This window comes from Sinocyclocheilus rhinocerous, unplaced genomic scaffold (genome assembly GCF_001515625.1).
Source record: "Sinocyclocheilus rhinocerous isolate Xijiao unplaced genomic scaffold, SAMN03320098_v1.1 scaffold87, whole genome shotgun sequence".
In the NCBI taxonomy this organism is placed as follows: Eukaryota; Metazoa; Chordata; class Actinopteri; order Cypriniformes; family Cyprinidae; genus Sinocyclocheilus; species Sinocyclocheilus rhinocerous.
Window position 1 is genome coordinate 277,978 of NW_015650709.1, and position 8,897 is coordinate 286,874.

The 8,897-nt window shown below is 35.3% G+C and overlaps 1 pseudogene; it reads left to right on the plus strand.

Moving 5' to 3' along the window:
* The first annotated feature begins 2,105 nt into the window (after positions 1-2,105).
* On the plus strand, positions 2,106-7,242 carry LOC107712446 (phospholipase A2 GL16-1-like; annotated as a pseudogene).
* The last annotated feature ends 1,655 nt before the right edge of the window (positions 7,243-8,897 follow it).

Below are 8,897 nucleotides of genomic sequence, written 5' to 3' on the forward strand. Positions count from 1 at the left end.
AAACATTAAAACCCATTATAAACGAGGCATTTGTTGCATCCAGTGGGGACATAATTACGGATTATAATGACTTATACTGTCTTTTTTCGCGTTGCGTATCGCACCACGTAAACATAAAACCATGTCTGCATTTGTGATCGGAGAAATGACATACAACAAGCGCTACTCTACACTGCTCTAAACTCACGTTTGAATCGTCAGTGGCAAATTGTTTAAATATGAAAACGTACTTACAGACTGTGAGTCAGAACAGCCGGAATATCTCTTTGGGTTTGAGACTTTAGTCTTTGCAACTTTAGGGATCTTATCTATGCACAATCAGCTTGTAACACTCCAAAGAGAAAGGAAAACTTGAAATCGCATCATATGACCCCCTTTAATCTCTTACTTTGAGATGTGAAGTTCAGTTAAAAGTCTTTTTTCTCTGTCATAAAGGTATGTGACAGGTTTCATGAACAATGCAAAGTATGTAATGCACCAAACTAGTCGACAGACTGGTTGACTTAAATAACAAGCTGCTCACATGTACAAATAAAAAAAAAAAATCCTGTCTACAAAAGGAAGGCTGTCAATTAGAGAAGAGACAGTGATATGGTGCAAGTCATAGTGATTGGCATAGCGCTTTATCTCGCTATAGTAGAACTACTGCATTGGAAAATTACAGCGTTTATTGCTTAAATAATTTAGCCAGAAAGGAAGCCTTTGGATATTGGAGGTAAGATAGTGAAATAGTCATTGTTATATTGACTTTATATTTTCTTTATTATATTGACTTTTCCATTACGAACATTATGAATAAATGGTAGCATGCAAAGGTGTCACATAATATAGTCAGAAATACATCTGCGCTGTTATTGAGAGTAATGCACTGTCTACAGTAAGATCATATAAGCTACAATTATCCCACATATTATTTTAGTCATTTATAATAAATGAAATTAAGTTAGAGGAAAGAGTGTTGTTAACTGTGACTGAAAAGGAATTTAAGCCCTTTTATAAATTATACAACCTTGCTCTCTATATGGCTATATTTGGATTACATAACAGATAGAAATACACTATTTATAAATAGATAAAATACACAGTAAAGGGAGCAGTGGTGTAAAGTATGTATTTGTTTAAAGCAGGTTGAATATTCATTCTCCTGGGGTCTTAATCTGTGTTTTGCATCATTTAGCTTAGGTAGTTTGTCTCATGAGAATTATGTCACAGTGTTTTACTGCATCAAGAGAAAGGTGTGTTTTAGTTGACATGTGAAGCCACAACCAACCAGCCTCAGTTCTCCAACATGCCTTTATTTATTCAGAAGACACTTATACACGATGCCAAGTGAGGAATTAAACTATACAGCACAAGCATTGTGCCCAAGAAGATTTGTGCCTAGTTAGAGGTAAAAGGTTGTAAGGGATATGAAGTTTAGAACAACACTGCTCAAGACAGCTTGTAAAAATAGAGTTTGGGTTGGTATATTTTAATTTTCATGTAATGTTTAAAAAATGACACTATTTTATCCAAAGCAATATGCACATTCTCTCGACTGATCTCAATGGCCTTTTTGAACATGGTTAAGCTCCAGGATCTCAGACAGGAGACAAAAAGCTGCTGCAAATTTCTAATCTCTGAGAAATCTCCTTTTTCCTAATGTGTGAGAAAACAACAATAAAATTAATAGATCTACAATAATATATACACTATGAAGTTATTTGCTTCTTGCAGTGGTATGGCTGTCTGTCTCACACTCTTGATCCTTACTGTGACTCTGCCAACATGTAAGTACTGTTAACCATAGCCTTCTTAACAATAACATACTGATTCATTACAACTTTTTCTAATTTCATGTGAACTGATTTAAACAAAATTGACACATTTGATCAATATAATGCATCATTGCTGAAAAAAGTATTAAACCTTACAGACCCCAAACTTTTGAATGGTATAGTGTAAATAATGCAACAGATTCTAACACGCTAGCAGTTTGTTCCTGTCAGTAGATTTGCTTTATTACTCAAACTGATTCGAAACCATATTTAGCACTTGAGTTTACCAGTAATATCTTCTCTGTAGCTCATCTAAACAGCATTAAAAACTTGCTGCAGTTCGAGGACATGATTAAGTGCACAGTACCGGACAGTACACCGCTGCTGGTCTTTGCAGACTATGGCTGCTTTTGCGGTTTAGGTGGTACAGGGACGCCTGTTGACCAGCTCGACCAGTTAGTGTATTATATTATATTCAGTGAGAATGTGTTAGTGTTTATTACACAGTATTTATTCTGAGTAATTGTGTATTATTAATGGTCTTTCTCTAATGACCTGGTAGGTGTTGTTTTACCCATGATGCCTGCTATGGCACAGCAAAGACCCTTCAGTCCTGCTCATCAGTGTTTGACAATCCCTACACAAACACATATGACTACAAGTGTGATGAGAATACCAAAACGGTCACGTGTCTGGGTGAGTGAAAATGCGGGGATGCCAACATGAAGAAAAATATATATATCAGTGACATCACATGTAACATTTACACACATAAAAAAAACAAACAGACAAAAAAGTGTTGTTGAACGAATCGGTTGAGTGAATTAATCAATGATTCACTCAAAATTCCTGACTGAACCAGTGTTGTTGAACGAATCGGTTGAGTGAATGAATCAATGATTCACTCAAAATTCCTGACTGAACCAGTGTTGTTGAACGAATCGGTTGGTTCAATGGCTCAGTCGTAAAGGTAACGTTGGCTATAACTGCAGAAAAACTTAATGAAATTCCCCACAACTAATACAAAACTGACAGTTTGTTTGAAACAAACAGACATACAACCAATGGAACACAATTAACTGTTGTATAAGTTAACTTTATATAATATAATTCTGAGCATTTTGAGCATCAAAATATAATTCTGAGCATTTTTAAAGAGTACAGAAAAATATACTGCAAACTATATATCTTTCAGACAAATTATTGCATGTTAATTGAAATTAAGTGAAAATGTATTAAAATTCAATCTTATAATAAATGCAATTAGTTGACCTTTTTTTTGAGCCACTAAGGTAGGACATATACATGTAATTTCATAATTAGGCTACTTCGGTTACTTTATTTTAAGGTGTCCTCATTACAGTGTAATTATACATTTAAGTACAGAGTAATATTAATTAACTACTTAGTATATGGTTAGGCTTAGGGTTACTTGCATGTAATTATGCATAATTTGTTGTTATTATAATAGTAAGTACATGTAACGTGTAACAAGGATACCATGAAATAAAGTGAAATAAAGTGAAAATGTGTACTTTTGAATACTGACAAGCATTTATGGTAAAGTATGTTTGAAGAGTTCATTTGCAAAAACAGATAACTCTGTTTTTAACTATTTTTGAAAATCATGTTTTTTCATCGTGCATTCCAATAAATCTCAATCAAACTGCAGTTGGGTTATTTTGATTAGGTTAAAAAAAAAATACAGCTAACTAACACAATAAAAACATGATAACATAATAAAACACATTTTATCGAATTATCTGTTTTTGCAAATAAACTATTAATTTGTAATTAGACATTTGTAATGATGAAGTTGTAGTTTAGTAAAATGTTAACTTTAATATTAAATAAAACACTACAGACAAATTATAATCAAGTACTTTACATGTGCTTTAGTGTGTTCAACACATAAGTGTACTTTAAATCACAACAAAAGATCTTTAAAACACATCACATTTTAAGTGTACATAAGTGTGTTATTACACTGTCTTTAAAGTGTACTCTCTTTGAGTACATTTAAGTGGCCTTGTGTTATATTATAGTCTTATATTATCTGCAAGTAATAGCTGAAGTGCGTATTTAATAAAATTAAACATACTCCTTTATACAACCTCTCTTTTTCTCTTTCAGACAGTAATGATGAGTGTGAAATGTTCATATGCAAGTGCGACAAGGCTGCAGCGGAGTGTTTTGCTCAATCCCCTTATAATGCCTCCAATAATCATCTGCCCTCGAGTGTTTGCAGCTCAGCTTCCAGAGAGACCAGCAGCTTTCTTACTGCTCTCACTGCAATCACAGTCACTCTCACACTCATATACCACAACAAAATACCCTGCAATAAGTGAAATGTGCATGCACTGAACATGTTATTTGTTGTCATTTTGGTCATTTAAACCCTTTTGTGTGCCGACAGCTGTTTTGCATGTACTCAAGCATTTTGTAACTTTTTCCAAGCCTTATGAAATCCTCATGCTTTTTCGAGAAAACTGAATTCATCTTGAACCAGCTGTGCAAATTGCAAACACATGCTGACGTTCCCAAAGATAAACACACACACACACACACACACACACACACACACACACACATTTACTTAGCTATCTAAATGGGGACATTCCATAGCCATAATGGTTTTATACTGTACAAACTGTATATTCTATTGTCCTACACCAACCCTACACCTAACCCTTACAGAAAACTTTCTGCATTTTTGCAATTTTTAAAAAAAAACTTTGTTTATTTTTTTATACTAGTTAATACTTGTTTATACTAGTTATACCAATGAGGACATCCGCAAAGGGAGGTTTTTGGTGATTTTGTCAGGTTAAGCTCACTTTTGGGTACAAATTTGTCCCCAAAATATGGTTAAGTAGGTACACATAGACAATACATAAACACACTCAACTTGGACAAAACTAACAATCTCAGCAACTTTCCTTTTGGGCGCTTGTGTGTGTGCATGCATATTTATTAACATATCTTATGTTTCTAATTCACAAAGTTAGCTTATCAATGTGCACTTCCCATCAAGGTTATATAAATAAGTTTTAGACCTATAAATAAATGGCTACTAACACTTGTTCATCTAGTCTTCACCATGAACACCTTCCTGTCTCTTATCCTGAGTGTGAGTCTGCCCACCTGTGAGTACACTTAATATACGTTCCACTATTCAGCTCCTTGTTTTATTTTATTTATTATATTTTATTATTTATGCAAACCAAAAATGTAACTTATAGAGATATTAAATATAATTTGCTAAACAGCATTTTTTTTATTTAGTCAGTTCAATAATTGAACTAATAACTACCTTCTGGTTTTGTTGTTCATTTATTAGATCAAATATTTTATGAGAATGCTGTAACAGAACTTAAAGGGATACTCCACCCAAACAAAATTTGTCATAATTTACCCCTTGATGTTGTTCCAAAAAAAAAGCATTGTGTCTTCTGTGCAACACAGAAGAAGGTATTTTGAGCATCCATACAATTGAATGCAGTGGGCTATTTTTGTGTTCTGTAGAAGTAAGAAAGTCAGACAGTTTATTTTATAGCATGAGGGTACGAAAATGACAGAATTTTCATTTTTGTGAGTAGTATTTCTATTAAACAAGAACCTAAAGTTAGAAAGCTGTGCATACTAAAAAGATTGTAGAGTGAAATGAGCTTTGGGAAGTGCGGAGAGTGTTGTTTCAACACATTTTGTTTCAATGTCTGCAACTTCTGTTGTTGTTTAATATTCCCATATTAAATTTAACTTATTTTTAAAACTACATCTGGTCCCTAAACTGTTTAAAAAAGAAAGAAAGTGCAGTGACTACCACGGTGGAAACATGGATGCCCATTTAAATTTTATATTTTATATGTACATTTTGTACTCTGATAATCAAATTTTAATTCTGCAAATAATTAGTTTAAAATACTTAAAGTAATTGGTCATAAAAACTAGCTGTGTTACAACAGACCTCCCTAGTCTCTACAAGGTCCATGGAATACTGGATGAAGCACAAACCAGTCATATAATTGCTATACATCTCTCACAATTGCTATACATCTCGCATAAGTATTTTGTAAGGCAGATGGTGGATTAAAGATTTTACAAGACATGTGTGTGTGTGTGTGTGTGTGTGTGCGTGCAAAAAAATCATAAATATGTGATAAAAATGGTTCACATGTATTGTATTCCTACAATTTAAAGCCTGGAATTTAAAAGCATTTTTGTATTTTTTTAGACAGTTTGGTAAGTATAGAACAGCTGATAATTAAGAATACAGTCTGTTGTTTACATAACATTTTAATTCTATTGCATAATTAGATTGCTAATCAGTATAAGCACTGAAAAACTATCACTGTTCAACAGTGGTGGCGCCTCTAGACTACCGTGCGGTGTGGCAGTTCAGGGATATGATCATCTGTGCCAACCCTGATAGCTGGCCTATACTGGATTACGTAGACTACGGATGCTACTGTGGACTAGGAGGCTCAAGCACCACGGTGGATGAACTGGACAGGTCAGATTTAAACATCAGGTTATATGCAGGGACACTGAATTAATCGGCTGAATCAGTTTTGTCAGTCACACTTCGGCCTTCTCAGGCTGAGACGTTTAGTGCATAGTTTATAAATGTTCAAATGTTGCACAAATGTATTTATTTTTGTAGGCATTTCTCCATCAAGAAAGTGGCTACAGTTTTTGTTTCTTTTCCACAGCAGCCAAGCAACACAAATATCCTAAAACAGAATAATTATTGATAAAAATGAAGGCAACAAACTTTGAAATCATGTCCACTGTATTCTCTATCTCTCTAGGTGCTGTGAGGCGCATGATCAGTGTTATTCTGACTCATAGCAACATGAAGACTGTTGGGGTATCTTAGACAACCCCTACACTGAAGTCTACTCATTCTCATGTGACAAAGCGGCAAAGAAAGTCACCTGCAATGGTAAGATGCTACACTCAGTAAGACTTGATTGTAAGTAAGACTAAGATTGTACTAAAGAAGTCTATCTGCAAGCTCTGTTAGTAATTGAGACCTGAACTGCATCTGGCTTGTGGCACATATTTGGACTGTTACATTTTTTTTGTTTCTTGCAGCTGACAAGAATCGCCCCTGTGAGATGTTCAACTGTGAATGTGACAGGAAAGCAGCCGAATGCTTTGCAAAAGCGGATTACAACCCAGAACACGAGCAATATCCTAGTGAAAACTGCAAATGAACTGAAACTTAATAAAGTTTTAGGATTGTCCCTAAAGTCTCATTAAAGATAGCAATGGTATATCATGTAACAGTTTTTTTGTTTTGTTTATGCCAATTGATATTTAATTCATTTAGTCATTTACATTTAGTCATTTTGCAGACGCTTTTATCCAAAGCGAATTCATAGCAGACACATTCTTTAATGTTATATGCAAATTCATGCAATTAAAATTAATTTTTTTTTATATTTCAGTCTTTTTTTTCCAGTAAAGATGTAAAGTTAGATATGTAGTATTAGATATTAAGACTTCAGAGAATACAGTTCCTTGCGAAAGACAAGGACTGAGGGACTTGTTAGAGTTAAAGAAAAGCTCAGTGCACCAAAATATTGAGATAGCCTTAATGAAAACCAACTCCAGAGCATTCAGAACCTCAGACTGGGCGGAAGGTTGACCTTCCAACAGGACAATGACCCAGTCTAAACACAGCAAGAGTGGCTTATAGACAACTCTGTGAATGTCCTTGAATGGCCCAGCCAGCCTGGGCTTGAACCCAATCAAATATTTCTGGAGAAACCTAAAAATGTGCGTCTGCCACTATCCAACCTGACAGAGCTTGAGAGGTGAAGAGGTGAGGAGAAGAATGGCAGATAATTGCCAAATGCTAATGAGCAACGCTTGTCACATCATACCCAAAAAAGACTTTAAAGACTTACAAAGGGCTGTAAAGGCGCTTCAGCTTAGTACTGAGTTAAGGGTATGAATAGGGGTGGACTGGCCATCTGGACGTTCTGGAGAAGTCCAGAACGGCCGTCGATCCATCCGATGGCCATCGGCCTGGCTGGTTCATCATCAAAGAAAAAGTGTCAGATCAAGTGACATTGACGGCCGACAAAAGGGGGCGCTAATGCAATATATTTTTGCTTATAAGAAAACGAAACTGATGCGAAGGAGAGAGGGCTCGTGATGGCAAGCAAAAGACATGAAGATAAAGGCAGTTGGGAGAAGCTAAAAGGGAAAAAAGCAAACAGTTACATCAGATTACCTTTGCCCGCCTCTCTCACTATACACAGCATGTACCCTATAGCACTATAGTAAAATCACAGGACACCCCTAGTCCAAGCGTCCACTGCTATTTATCACTCCGCATTGTCTGGCATGAATATTCCATTCATTCATAAAGAGACAGCAGCGATTCTACAACTGGTTACATTTGAGAGCTATTGAGTTAGAAAATAGAGTAAATGAAGTCGCCTATAAGGTGATTAGTCTTTCAAGTATTTTAGTTCATACAATAATACATTTATTTCAATCCTCTGTCGAATTTTTTTGTTTGAAACCATCACATAATTTGTAATGTTTTACTGGTTATAATGAAAATTGTATTGGGTTTAATGGAAACTGTAATGGTGCCTGTTGGTCTCTACTGGTAATTGGTAACCTTCGATTCATGGCTTTTGTTAAAGCCACTAAATCCTAATCTAATATGTGCCTAAACACACTACAGGAAACTAGGGCTGTCAATTTTTTTTTTTCGAATTTCGACTATTCGTCGAATTTAAAATAAAAATCCACATTCGAATGCAAAAACATTGCATTCGAATTTTAGGTGTGCGTTAAGGAGGCAGCCTTATCAGTGGCGCACGAGATGCGATGCCGATGTAAGTGTCGTTGCATTATAATGTTTTTGTTAGCCTATCCAGTTGAAGCCACTAGATGCGGCGCTGCTGCATTGTTAATTACAAATATTGCAGGAAAAGAGAAAATCAATACGGAGAAGATCTTGTTTACGTCAAAACTGAAACCAAGCCGTTCACACAGAACGCATATTTCACGCATTTTCTAGACGGACATCTACTACTGTTGCACTCGCGTCTCGCACAAAAGAGCCGCATGTTTAGAAAGCCATGTAAAATTAATGCAAGTTCAACTTTGAAAAAA